Source organism: Dipodomys ordii, unplaced genomic scaffold, assembly GCF_000151885.1.
Source record: "Dipodomys ordii isolate 6190 unplaced genomic scaffold, Dord_2.0 Scaffold11, whole genome shotgun sequence".
Taxonomy (NCBI): domain Eukaryota; kingdom Metazoa; phylum Chordata; class Mammalia; order Rodentia; family Heteromyidae; genus Dipodomys; species Dipodomys ordii.
In genome coordinates this window covers 17335875-17349044 of record NW_012267227.1, presented here as the reverse complement: position 1 = coordinate 17349044, position 13170 = coordinate 17335875, and positions in this window count along the sequence as shown.

Sequence of the window (13170 nt, the reverse complement as noted above, 5' to 3'; positions counted from 1 at the left end):
TGAGCGGGGAGAAGGCATCCTAAGCTTGTCTCTGCTGCCCCAGGAAGGTTCGGAGCTGCCTGTTCCCTTCCTGTTTCCATGTGGCCTCAGCCTCCCTCACACCTCGCTATACCCAGAGTGCAGAGGCGTGACCTCGGAGGTCAGCCCTTGCTGATGACTTACTGTAGGAACAGCTTGGGGCATCTGTCCTTTTTCAAAACATGTGAGTTAAATGAACACTGCACTGCTGCCCGCTGCTCCCAGAGGGCTTGGCTAAAAACAGCCTGGGTGGGATGCCCCTGCCCCTTCTGTCTTCGAAGCCAGCCCATCTGGTCCTCAGCCGCTTCCTCCTTCCTGGGAAAAGGCCACAGTCTTCCCTGGCACTGACAGAGTGGGATTCCGGTGAGTCAGGGCAACGGGAAGCCGCACGCTCTTAGATCCCTGGAAACCGAGTGAGGCACGGAGAGCAGAGAGCAGGCCCAGAGGCCTTGGCCCGGGGCCTGGGGGCAGGGGCTCAGATGAATGAGCGGCTCCTGGAGCCATCACTGGAAATAGGAGGAGGGGCCACGGGGGGTGACGCGGGACCGGGGCAGGAGGCCTGTAAACAAGGAAACCACCTGGGGGAGACTCAGGGCGGCCCCTGCTCCTGGACAGCAGGTGCTTCCTGAGGCCCGCCCTTGAGCAGCCCCTGGGGGCCACCCTACCCTGGAGCCACGGGCACCAGGGGGCGCTGTCACTGGTTGGGGGGGAGGCAGGGCTCCTGGAGGCGTGGTGGCCCTTGGGTGTGCCTTCCCTGAGTGCCAGGCCTACTGCACCCCCTTCTGTCTGGGAGGCAGATGGGCCCAACCCCAACCCCGAGCTCTCCTCTCCAAGGCTCGAATCCCTAGCCACGCCTGGCGCCGGCCTCATTGGTTGGGAAGGGGCTTGGAGGCCACCAGGCTGCGGGCTGCCTCCTGGTGCCAGGAAAGCAGGTTAGGGACCTCAGCGGGACTCACCTGTCCCCCCCCCCCGCACCAGGTGGGGAGGGGCATGGGGGGTGGGGGGCACGCACACACACCCCTCCCCCTCCCCCCAGCTCCTGGTTCTTCCAGACACTTTCACAGGTGGAAATTCCCGGAGGTCAGAGGAGGGAAACAGTTAATCCCTTTATTCAATGGCCCCCCCCTTCTGCAAGCCTCCCCCCAACTTCCTCCCCCACTTCCCGCCCCCCCCTGTGTGAACAGGAAGTGGAGAGGAAAAGGCTCTGAGCGAGCAGCTGGGAGCAGGAGGCAGGGAGTGGGTGGCAGGCCCGGTGCCAGCCCTGCCCCTCTTGATGGCTGGCTGGAGAGACAGCCCTACTGTGGCCTGGGAGACAGCCCTACTGTGTGTGGCCCTGAGGCTGGTGACAGTCCAACCTGGAAACGGCCCAGCGTCCAAACCCCCGCCCCCCACACCTGCTGCCGTCCTGTCCTGCGAGCAAGGCATCCTCTGCCCAAGCCCCAGCTGCCCCGCACCACAGCCCTGCCCCCACCAGCAGGCCGGGCATCGCGAGGCTGGCAGGCAGCAGCCAGCCCTGGCACTGGCCCCACCAACTCAGCCCCTTGGCCCTGCCAGTCCTTTGAAGCTCATGCAGCGCTTCCTGTTTGGGGCGGGCGATGCCAGGGCCCCTCCCCCACCATTGTTCTGTAGAGACCATGGGTCCATCTGTTGCCCCATGGTGGGGCCCCTAGGCTGTGCCACACGGGAGCAGCCCCACAAAGGGCCCTGCTGGCAGCTCTGCTCGTGTGGGGCCAGTTTGGGCCCTGCAGCAGGTTCGGGGTGAGAGGTGGTGGGCTGGAAGAGAATGCGGCGGCGGGGTGAGTTCTCAGGGCTCGGGCAGCTGGAGCCCCCGGCTTGCGTCTCCATCTGGGGCAGGGAGAGGATGCAAGCTGCTCATGCCACCGGGACGGCCACGCCTTCCTCCTGCCTGGGTTCCAAAAGGGAAACTGAGACACAGGGGCAAACGTGGGGCTAGGATGACCAATTCAACTGGCACGGATTGCCTTTCCAGAAGGTCCCCTCCCCGCTCCCACTCTGTGAGTGCCCCCAATCTAGTCTTTTCTTTTCCCAAAGCAATTTGGCCCTTTGTTCTGCTTTTTGCCTTAATCAGTCCTTCATGCCAGTGGTCAGACCCCGTGCGGGGGAGGGGAGGTCACCCCTGAGAACAGGCCAAGGCAGCAGTAGAGAAAGGGGCCCTGGTCCGGGAAGGTGGGTGCTGCTCCTGCCTCCCCAGCCGCTCTGGGCAAAGGTCTGTTTGTGTTTCCCAGGTGTGGAAGCAGGTGTCATCTGACCCTGCCATGCCCAGCCTGGGATCACCTGTCCCCAGAGCCAGCAGCTCAGACATGGCTACTCATCCCCCCCCACCCCCACCCCCGCCAGGACCTGTACTGCCCCTGGCCTCCCGGGACCAGACCTCGCATGAAGAGCTCTCATTCAACTACAATGTCCACCACTTGAAACGGATATGCTCCGTGCGGCTGCTTGGGCCTGCTCATCCCCTCCCCCATCCCAGAGTCTACAAAGTGCCTGGGGTACCCAGGGACCCAATTTGGAAGCGAAGCCGCTGGGCTGCCGTTCCTACCTGTCGTGGTTTTACGGATGCTGAGAGAGGATCCCTCTGTGCAGGCTCATCGTCCCTCCTCCATGAGCTCCCAGGCGGTGGGCAGGCACCCTAGGCCTTCAGGAGACTTGATTTTCCATTTTAGCCAGAGTGGATGGAGCCAGAGATGGGGAGGCAATCTGGAAAGAACAAGCGCAAGTCTGTCCCCCGTTTGCCAACCTCGAGGCTACTGACCCCTCCCCTCACCCCCAGCACCTCAGAGCTGTCTCCTGCCCAGGGGGAATCAAGGGAATGGGCCTTGAAGGGTCTTCATGAACACTGAGTGCAGAATGGCCCCAGAATGTGGCACCCCGGGCCTGTAGGCACCCCCCAGAACGTGGGCCAAGCTCCAGGCACTGGAGCAGGTCCAGGCTGGCCCCTTGCTTCTCTACGGCTCATACCAGCCGCTGCTCAGCCCGCCAGGCCTGGGACTTCGCGAACCCCCCCACGAGGGCTCTTGCTCCACAAAGCCCGCTCATCTCTTAGGAAGCGGGGAAAGAGGCTTCCTTGACGAACTTCTTTCTTTCTTCTTCATTTTTTTTTTTTGGTTTGCAAAATAGTGACGCGGGAAGCAATGCCTGCTCGGGATGAGAATGAGGAAATCATCCCTCGGGCGTGAGAATTCAGGGACTGAGGTGAGACACCAGCACTTGCTTGGGGGGACTAGACCCCGGCTTCCTGAAGGAGGGACGGCATGACCCCGGGACTGCAGGACCCCTGGGAACACACACTCTCCCTCTGCCAACCTGGTCCAACCCAGAGCTTGCACAACAGCCTGGCGAGCTGGCACTCCCCCGAGAGCCTCAGGAAGTCCCCCTTGTCCCTCCTTGACCTTTGACCTCTTGGGTCTGCTGCAAGTAGAATTCCAGGCAGATGTCTTCTCTTTTACCTTCTGTGTCTGGCCATTTCCCTGAAGAAACTCAGAGATGGCGCTGGGAAGGTGGCTCAGTGGTAGAGCGCTTGCTTTGTATGCATGAAGCCCTGGGTTCGATTCCTCATCACCACAAAAGTAGAAAAAGCCAGAATGGGTGCTGTGGCTCAAGTGGTAGAGCACTAGCCTTGAGCTGAAGAGCTGAGGGGGACAGCGCCCAGGCCCAGAGTTTAGGCCCCATGACCAGAAAAAAAAAAAAAGAAAACTCAGAGACTCCCCAAATCCCCACCTTACTGCTCCCTTTATTGCTCTGGGGTGCAGAACAATTAAAGCCTCCGTGGGGACCTGCAGAAGTCAGCATGGATCCTCACCACAGCCAGTAGGACTCAGTTGTGTGTGTGTGCGCATGGATACGTGCGGATGTGTGCATGTGTGCTGCTACTATGACTTGAACTCAGGACCTGAGTGCTGTCACTTAGCTTTTTCCACTCCAGCCTGGTACTTTACCACCTGAGCCACAGCTCCACTTCTGGCTTTTTGGTGGTTAGTTGTGGATAAGACTCACAGAGCCGGGCGCTGGTGGCTCACGCCTGTCATCCTAGCTACTCAGGAGGCTGAGATCTGAGGATCGCGGTTCAAAACCAGCCCGGGCAGGAGAGACCGTGAGACTCCTATCTCCAATAAACCACCAGAAAACTGGAAGTGGCGCTATAGCTCAAGTGGTAGAGCGCTCGCCTTGAGCTGAAGAGCTGAGGGACAGCGCCCAGGCCCAGAGTTCAAAAAAAAAAAAAAAAGACTCCCACAGACTTTCCTCCTGAGTAGGTAGATTACAGGTTTGAGCCACCAGTGCCCAGCCCAATAGGTATGGCTCTACCTAAAGGGCCCAAACTTCACATGAGTGTGTGCATGCACACACACGCATGCGTGCGTGCACACACACACACACACACACACTTCTGCCCACAGATACTCTCTTGGGCGTCATGCCTAACTCTACTTCCATCTCTGTCCCAAACCACAACAGGTGAATGGGGGCAGATGACCTTCCTTTCCTGCCAGAACTTCTGAGCCCTGCCAAGTCCCTCAATGCTGTTCCGAATGAAACCATGCTGTGCCACACGACACACGCAGTTTCACAATCCAATAATTCCCTTTCGTTTGAGAGTGGAATTTTTGCTTTTTTATTTTATTTTTTTAGGGTTTCTTGGCTTTCTTTTTTTTTGAGCAATCTAAATTTGTCATCGCACATCTCCCTGTTTCCGCCCCTCGGGCCTCCTTTTCATCCCCTGGAATCTGGAAACCATATGTGTGGGCAGAAACCCCCCAGCATCCCTCACCCCACCCTGCCCTGGCGAAGCCAGTGAGGTTTGCTGGGGGAGAGCTTACACTCTAGGCCGGGGATGGAGAGGGAGTTTCTCTTTGGACCTTCCCAGCTTCAGCAGCAGAGAAGCTGTGTGGTCTAGTGGTTAGGGCCTAGAACACAAGGGTTCTGTCCCCAGCAAGCTCCTTGACTAACGGCTGAAGCCCCGGGGGAAAAGTCCCCTGGCCATCTCAGAGGACTCTGTTTTCCCATTCCCCCCCACTCCCACCAGGGGCTCAGGGTTTCCCTACCTAGATCATCTCCTACCCCAAATGTCTGCCCGGTCACTTTGAAGCTGTCTGACCAAGTTGCTTAAGTGTCCTGGCTTTTTTTTTCACGTATAAATCAGGGATTGTATCTAGCATCTGATTAAGTAAGAAACAAAGTTGTATTTGCAAGGGCCTACCACCAAGCATACTGTAGGAGCTCAACAAACTGTCCTTGTTTTGGGGGTGGTTGTTGTTGTTTGCTAGTCCTGGAGCTTGAACTCAGGGCCTGGGCACTGTCCCTGAGCTTCTTTGCTCAAGCCTAGCGCTCTACCACATGAGCCACAGCGCCACTTCCAGTTTTCGCTGTGTATGTGGTACTGAGGAATTGAACCCAGGGCTTCATGCATGCTAGGCAAGCACTCTACCATTGAGCCACCTTCCCAGACCCCTTGTTATTGCCAATAATAAATAAGTTTGATGAGGAGGGTGTGTGTCCCTGTCCGAGCTGTCCTGCCTCTCCTGCAGGGCCGACCTTCCTGGAGCCTCCCTGGTCTCCAGTCCTTGTGGATCAGGGCTGAGGCCTGGCTGTTCTGTCCCTGTCTCCATGGCGACCCCAGCCCCTCCCCTCCTTCCTTCCTCCAGAGCTTTCTATTTACTGTAAACAGCTACTCCTGCTCAGCCCCAAGCTGATCCAGCCCAGGGCCATCCAGACTCTGGATCCAGAGCCTGGCTCCTTGGGTGAAGTCCGTGCACAGCACCCTGAGGTCTGCAAGGCCTTGAACCGGCTCTGTTTGGGAACCTCAGCTGGTACACGCAGGAGAGGGAGGGAAGGGGACCGAGGAGGAGCCTAGGGACAGCCAGGGGCTGAGACAAGGAGCAGAACAATCGAAGAGGATCTCTCCAACTTAGGTTGACCTGGGTGCAAATTCTGGCCTGTGTTTGCTCACCATGTGACCTCAGGCCCATCATTTAACTTCTCTGAGCATCACCCCTTCTTTCTCTGTTTGTTGATTTGTAAACTACAGAGCATACCTCACTCAGGGGGATTGGGCAGTGACAGATACTGTGTTCAGAGCTCTTGGCACACTGCTCACCTACAGCATCCGTAGCCACAGCTCAGACCCTTTTCTGCTTTTTTTGATTTGTGCCTGTATGGGGCTTGAACTCAGGGCCTGGGCGCTGTCCCTTAGGGTTTTTTTGTTTGTTTGTTTTTGCTCATGGCTAGCACTCTACCACTTGAGCCACAGCTCCACTTCTGGTTTTTTGGTGGTTAATTGGAGATAAGAGTTTCAGGGCTGGGAAGGTGGCTCAGTGGTAGAGCACTTGCCTTGCATGCTCGAGGCACAACATAAGTAAAAAGCCAGAAGTGGCGCTGTGGATCAAGTGGTAGAGCGCTAGCCTTGAGCTGAGGAGCTGAGGGACAGCGCCCAGGCCCAGAATTCAGGCCCCACGATCAGAACCCCCCCCCAAAACAAGAAAAGAGTTTCATGAACTTTCCTGCCCAGGCTGGGTTTGAACCACCGTCTTCAGATCTCAGGGTCCCGAGTAGCTAGGATTACAGGTGTGAGCTACGCCCCCCAGCGCCTGTTCCAGCCTATTCCTTGGCCTGCCACACGTGTACAAAGCACCTCCGTCTGTGTCTGTCCACAGCACGCACACAACTCTGCTGATGAAAGTTTGCTCACTGGTGTGCAAGGCCCTGGGGGTGCGTGGGGAGAGTTGAGCTTTCTTCTAAACCTAGGTCTGTGTGACTTTGGAGCTGAGCCCTGTGTGAACCACCAGCACCAGGTCACCGTGACTTCTCCTTCAGTCTCCACTAGGTCTGAGCGAGCACACCCCCGCCCCTCCTCCAGTCCAGCCGAGCTCAGGGCATGAGACAGGGGATGGTTCTGGGGTACAACTCCCCTTGCTCATAAGTCAAGGTTTCAGAACAAAATAGCCTGGACTGTGGGGCTCTGACAGGGGCCCCTCAGGGGCCCACGTTGACTCCTTTGGTGCTCCAAGGAGCCTTGGATGTACTGGCCAATTAGAGGAGACTTGAGGGCCGAGATTCAGACCTGCCAGTCCTCTAGCCACCCTGGGACAGAACCCGCGGTTACAGCCGGGCATTCGTTGATTTGACTCATTCCCCACAGGCGTGTGAGTAAGTAGAGCTCTGGATTTCCAGACCCCTGCCCCGCCCCCTGGAGACACCCAGTGGGGTCTTCCAGGGTTGGGCCCCTTCTAGGTCCCGGGTGCTGGCCTGGGTTTCCCTGCCAGAGCAAGGATCAGAAGCCAAGGGCCTGTGGGTCAGCTGACTCTGCCGGCCCTACGCTCCCTTGCCCACAACCTGGCCTAACTGGAGTTTCTGTGTTTGGCCCTGCAGGGCGGCTTGGGAAGGAAGAGGAGACCCCCACATGCCGGCAGCCCCACAGGCTGGCCTGGAAATCCCCCACTTCTTACCTTGGCTGCTTGAGGAAACAGCCTCCCGCCAGGGACTTTTCTCCTGGGGACCATACTGTGGGGACTCCAGCCTTACAGTGTGTCACTTCAACCAGCCTCGGATGCGGAGAGGGCCAGGCTCGAAGGACCAGTCTCTCCCTTGCAGGGAGCAAGGTGCAGGCCCAAGGAGGGGGAGTGGAGAAGGGATGCCCGTGGGACCAGCTAGGGTCTGCACCTCTCCATCCTCCCCTACTTCACCCTAAAACCCAGCCTGAAAGGGTGTATGTGTGTGTAGACTATATAAATACTCACAATCAAAACCTCTGAACTCTGGGTATGATGGTAATCTCAGCTACTCAGGAGGCTGAAGCAGGAGGATTGAAAGTTTGAAGCCAACGTGGGAAATTTTGAGACTCAGGCCTGTAATCCTAGCTACTCAGGCGGCTGAGATCTGACGATCACGGTTCAAAGTCAGCCCAGGCAGGAAAGTCCGTGAGACTCTTATCTCCAATAAACCTCCAGAAAACTGGAGATGATAGTGTGTCTCAAATGGTAGAGCACAGGTTGGGAAGGTGGCTCAGTGGTAGAGTAGCTTGCCTTGAATGCATGAGGCCCTGGGTTCAATTCCTCAGCACCACATAAGCAAAAAGAAAAAAGCTGGAAGTGGCACTGTGGCTCAAGTGGTAGAGCGCTCGCCTTGAGCTGAAGAGCTAAGGGACAGCGCCCAGGCCCAGAGTTCAGGCCCCATGACCAAGCAAAAAAAAAAAAAAAAATCAAATGGTGGAGCACTAGCCTTGAGCTGAAGAGCTGAGAGACAGCACCCAGGCCCAGAGTTTAAGCCCATGACCAACAAAATAAATAAATTAATTAAATAAATAAATAATGAAAAGTCTAGGAATATAGTCCAGTGGTAGAGTGCTAACCTAGCTCTAAGGTCCAGCAACATGTACTCATAAAAAATTTATCGCCCAGCCTGGCGCTGGTGGCTCACACCTGTAATCCTAGCTACTCAGGAGGCTGAGATGTGAGGATCTAGGTTCAAAGCCAGCCCGGGCAGGAAAGACTGTGAGACTCCTATCTCCACTAAACCACTAGAAAACCAGAAGTGGCACTGTGGCTCAAGTGGTAGAGCGCTCGCCTTGAGCTGAAGAGCTGAGGGACAGCGCCTAGGCCCAGAGTTCAAGCCCCACGACCGATCCCCCCCCAAAAAAATGTATGGCCCAACTCCAATACCTTACACTTATAATACTAGGTACTTGAAAAACTGAGATCTAGAGAATTGAGGTTTGAATCCAGCCCAGGCAGAAAAAAGACAAGTCCATGAAACTGTTTCCAAAATGACTGGCAAAAGGCCAAGCTGGAGGCAAGGCTCAAATGATAGAGCACCAGCCCAGCAAGCACAAATCCCTGTGTTCAAACTCCAGTTTCACATATAATTATATATATAGCCAGAGTTCCATTTGTTTAAGCTAAAATGTCACTATTCATCCCTCCTAACTGGAACTTACTCACTTTTGTTTTTGTTTTTTTTTTTTGTCGGTTGTGGGGCTTGAACTCTGGGCCTGGGTGCTGTCCCTCAGCTCTTCAGCTCAAGGCCAGCGCTCTACCACTTGAGCTACAGCACCACTTCCGGTTTTCTGGTGGTTTATTGGAGATAGGAGTCTCACGGTCTCTCCTACCCGGGCTGGCTTTGAACCTCGATCCTCAGATCTCAGCCTCCTGAGTAGCTAGGATTACAGGCATGAGCCACCAGCACCCGGCTGGAACTTACTCACTTTGACCTGCAGGTGACTGTGTCACCCACTGTACGGATCTTGGAGACGCACTTCTCAGAGTAGACTAGAACTTCGCAGGAGGTTACCAGGAGGCATGAGGGGACGGCCACTGGCTTAGTTCATGCATTGCAAGCTACAAACAATGGAGCAAGTCACAACTGAAGCCTTTCTCTTTGCTGACGTTCACTGGAAACTGAGTCATCTTAAACAAGGCCCCCATTTCCACCGTGGTGGCATGCTACAGAGCCATCCAGAGCCCAGGCACCTGCCCCTGAGTAGGAAGTGGACCTTTATCAGGGGGACAATACCCCAGGCCACCATGCAAACAACCTGTCCACTGATGGCTTCTGCTTTCCCACCTGTGGGCTGTGAAGGCCTCCGGTGCCTGCCATGGGCCTGCTATAGGTGATCAGAGGAACCCTGGCATTGTGTCTGTGTCAGGGTTACAATCTAGGTAGGCCAGCCAGTATCCACGTGGTCATGTTGGAGACAGGGAACACGGGGGTGGGGGCGGGGGGGTGCAGGGAACTGTCTCATGTTCCATCCTGGGACAGGGGTGGGCCTGTGCGCTCGCTCTCACCCTACCTAGTGTGTCTTTTCTTGAGGCCTGCCATTCTGGTAATTCAGGGCTGCTGGATGGTTCAGAAGAGGCACAGGAGCCCTCTGCTCACAGCTGGGGCTGGGGAGTAGCCTGCCTTTTCCAGCCCACTGGGGAGAAGGTTAGCCCAAGCCCTGGCTAGCTTGGGGGCCAGGGCTTCCTCCTTCATTCAAAACCTCAGCTCCAAGAGGGTGGCAGGGGTGGGGGGGAGGGGGAAGGGCGGGCTCCACCTCCCGTCCCCTCCCCCCTCCCTGACAGCTGTAATCTGCTTGGGAAAATCTCTCTTTATTTTTTTTTTTTCCCACTGCACAGGAAAAAATATTAGTTGTCCCGATAACAAGGAAAACAAAATCTAGCGCAGGGCATCAGAGACTTCCTGAGGCGGAAAACAACGTCCAGGGGAGAGCTGGAGGAGAAGGTCTGAGGCAGGAGCCCAGGGCCAGCCAGGAGAGGACACTGGTCCAGTCCTATCCGGCCCGTGGGGGAGGGGGATGACAGATCGAGGAACTTGGAAAAAAAAAAAAAAGAATCCTCCCCCCAAAAACCTTGAAGTGGAGGCTGCTGAGCTGCATCCGGGAAGTGATTCAGGACAGGGTCACGGCCCCACTCGGAGCCAGGTCCCTCCATTCTCTCAGGTGCTCAGCTCCCCTTGCTTCTCAGCCTGTTTTCTTAGGGGCTGTCTGTCTGTCCACAGGCAGAAGGGTCCCTTCCCAGGGTCCACCAGGCCTGACTGGAGCCCGGGGGCACCCCATGTGGCCAGATGGCCTTGTCTGCCTACAATGACTTCCCTGGGTAACTTTCCACGTGGGGAGCGGGGCCAAGAAGGGGAAGACATTGCTTCTTCTTTTCTTTTCTGTGCTGGTCCTGGGGCTTGAACTCAGGGCCGTGGATGCCGTCCCTGAGCTTTTAAACTTAAGGCTAGCCCTCTACCACTTGAGCCACAACTCCACGTACAGCTTTTTGGTGGTTCGTTGGAGAAAACAGTATCGTGGGCCTTCCTACCCTTGGCTGGCTTTGAACTGTGATCCTCAGATTTCAGCTTCCTGAGTAGTTAGGATTATAGGCATAAGCCACGGGTGCCTGGTAAGAAAGATATTCCTTTCTTTCTTTTTTTTTTTTTTTGGGGGGGGGTCCGGTCGTGGGTCCTGAACTCTGGGCCTGGGCGCTGTCCCTCAGCAGTTCAGCTCAAGGCTAGCGCTCTACCACTTGAGCCACAGCGCCACTTCCGGCTTTTTTTCTTTTTGCTTATGTGGTGCTGAGGAATCGAATCCAGGGCCTCATGCATGCAAGGCATGCGCTCTACCACTGAGCCACCTTCCCAGCCCCAGGAAGATATTTCTTAATGCCTTTTCCCTCTGGCACACTCACAGCGTCCTGTGGGTGGGGTAACCTCCCAGTGTTCGGTGCTTGGGGAGACCGGGCTGGGAGGGACGATGAGCCTGTATCTAGCACTGCCTCTCAACTCTGCCTGCCTACTGGGTCACCAGGGGCGCGTCTAGGCCATGCCCGTGCCTTCTGGACCTCATCTCTAACCAATTCTACCAGGAATCTCAAGGAAGCTTCCTGGGTGCAGAGCCGGGGCTGAGAGTCCTGAGTGTCTTGACCCCCTGGAATCAATCCTCGGAACCCCTTCCATCAGATCTAGCCCCTCATTTTCAGATGGGAGCCCCTCAGAAGTGGCCTACTGAGGAGGCTACAGAATTGGGGCGGGTGGAGGCCCAGCTGGAGGCCAGCTGCCCAGCCCAATAGCAGGTTCTGGATTACCCCGCCCCCTCCCTCTGCTCCTTCTCCCCCTTGGGCCAGGAGGACGCCTGGAGCCTTTGTTCTCAGCCAACAGGAGTGTGACCAGAAACCTGCCCGCAGTTTAATTACAGCCCCATTCAGTGGTCCAGGCTGGCCCCCGGTGCCGCCGCCAGCCCAGTGCCACTCCTCCCCCATTTTCAGGGTCCTCCTAGCTTTGTTCTGAGGGGGACCTGGGGCGCCCTCCCTCAACCCCCAAGCGTTGGCCCTTGTTCTGTATAGGGATTGGGGGCCTTGGGGAGTTCTGGGCTCTGAGCACAGAGGATGTGACCTTCTCCCGAGCAGTGGGGAACCAGGGCAGCAGCTCCTGGTGCATGTGCTCCACTGCTCTACCCAGTCCTGGGCTCCGATGGAGAACTCAAGACGTGAGAGGACTTCTGGCTCACTTGTGATCGCCTACAAGCAGGTACTCAGTCGCCAGTACAGGCTGTGGTCACCTATTAAGTCTGGGAGAAGTATGCATAGACAGAAACTCACCGTCCCCACGCTCAAAGATCTGCTCAGGACAGAGGGCACGCAGCACTGCGAGGACTTCCCACAAGGCAGCAGCCATTAGCAGGCCTGGAGATCTTCCCCGGAACTCCCACCAACTGCTCCAAAGGGTTTCTGGAGCGAATATTTGGTTCTTTAACTGCAACATAGGATGTCTCTTTCCTGGCATTACAGATAAGAATAGTCTTGTCAGGATGGGAGACAATCATAGCAAATGTTGGTGAAGACCTGGGCTTCACCAAGTACCTGGGATTACAGGCCTGCCCCAGCACACTCAGCCTAAACTGAATATTTCTCGTGTGCAGCCTGCTATTCTGTATCTATTATTTCTTTAATTCACTAAGCCACATTCCCAGCCCATAAATTCACAGTTTTAATCTAGCATTCATTGTACTACTTTTCTCAAAGTAGTACTACTTTTTCTCTAAGTTGATAAAGTAGCCATTCTCCAATCTGCAGAAATCATGTATTCAGTAGTTGTTAAGAAGAAACAGAATGGGGGGGGGGAGGGCTGGGACTATGGCTTTAGTGGTAGAGTGTTTGCCTAGCCTGCACAAAGCCCTAGGTTTGATTCCTCAGTACCACATACACAGAAAAAAGCCAGAAGTGGCGCTGTGGCTCAAGTGGTAGAGTGCTAGCCTTGAGCTGAACTGCTGAGGTACAGGTCCCAGGCCCAGAAGTTCAGGCCCCATGACCGACACTGGTGTTTATCTCTCACTGGTTTTTGATTTCCTTTTCTAGTCATTAAAGGCCAGAATTTACTAAGATCCTCACACAATCCTGTTACATTCTAATAAATTATTGAGGCAAAGGCAGTGTGTTAGACTCCTGTAGTTCCAGCTACTTCTGAAACCGAGAATCACTTGAGTCCAAGCGATTAGGGACAGCCTGCACAGCGCAGCAAGATTCCATCTCTTAGACCTTATCATTGAAGGTAGGCACCCACCGGTGGTTCACACCTGTAATTCTAGCTACTCAGGAAGTTGAGATCTGCAGATCATGGTTTGAAGCTAGTCTAGACAAGAAAAGTCTGTAAAATTCTTTTTTT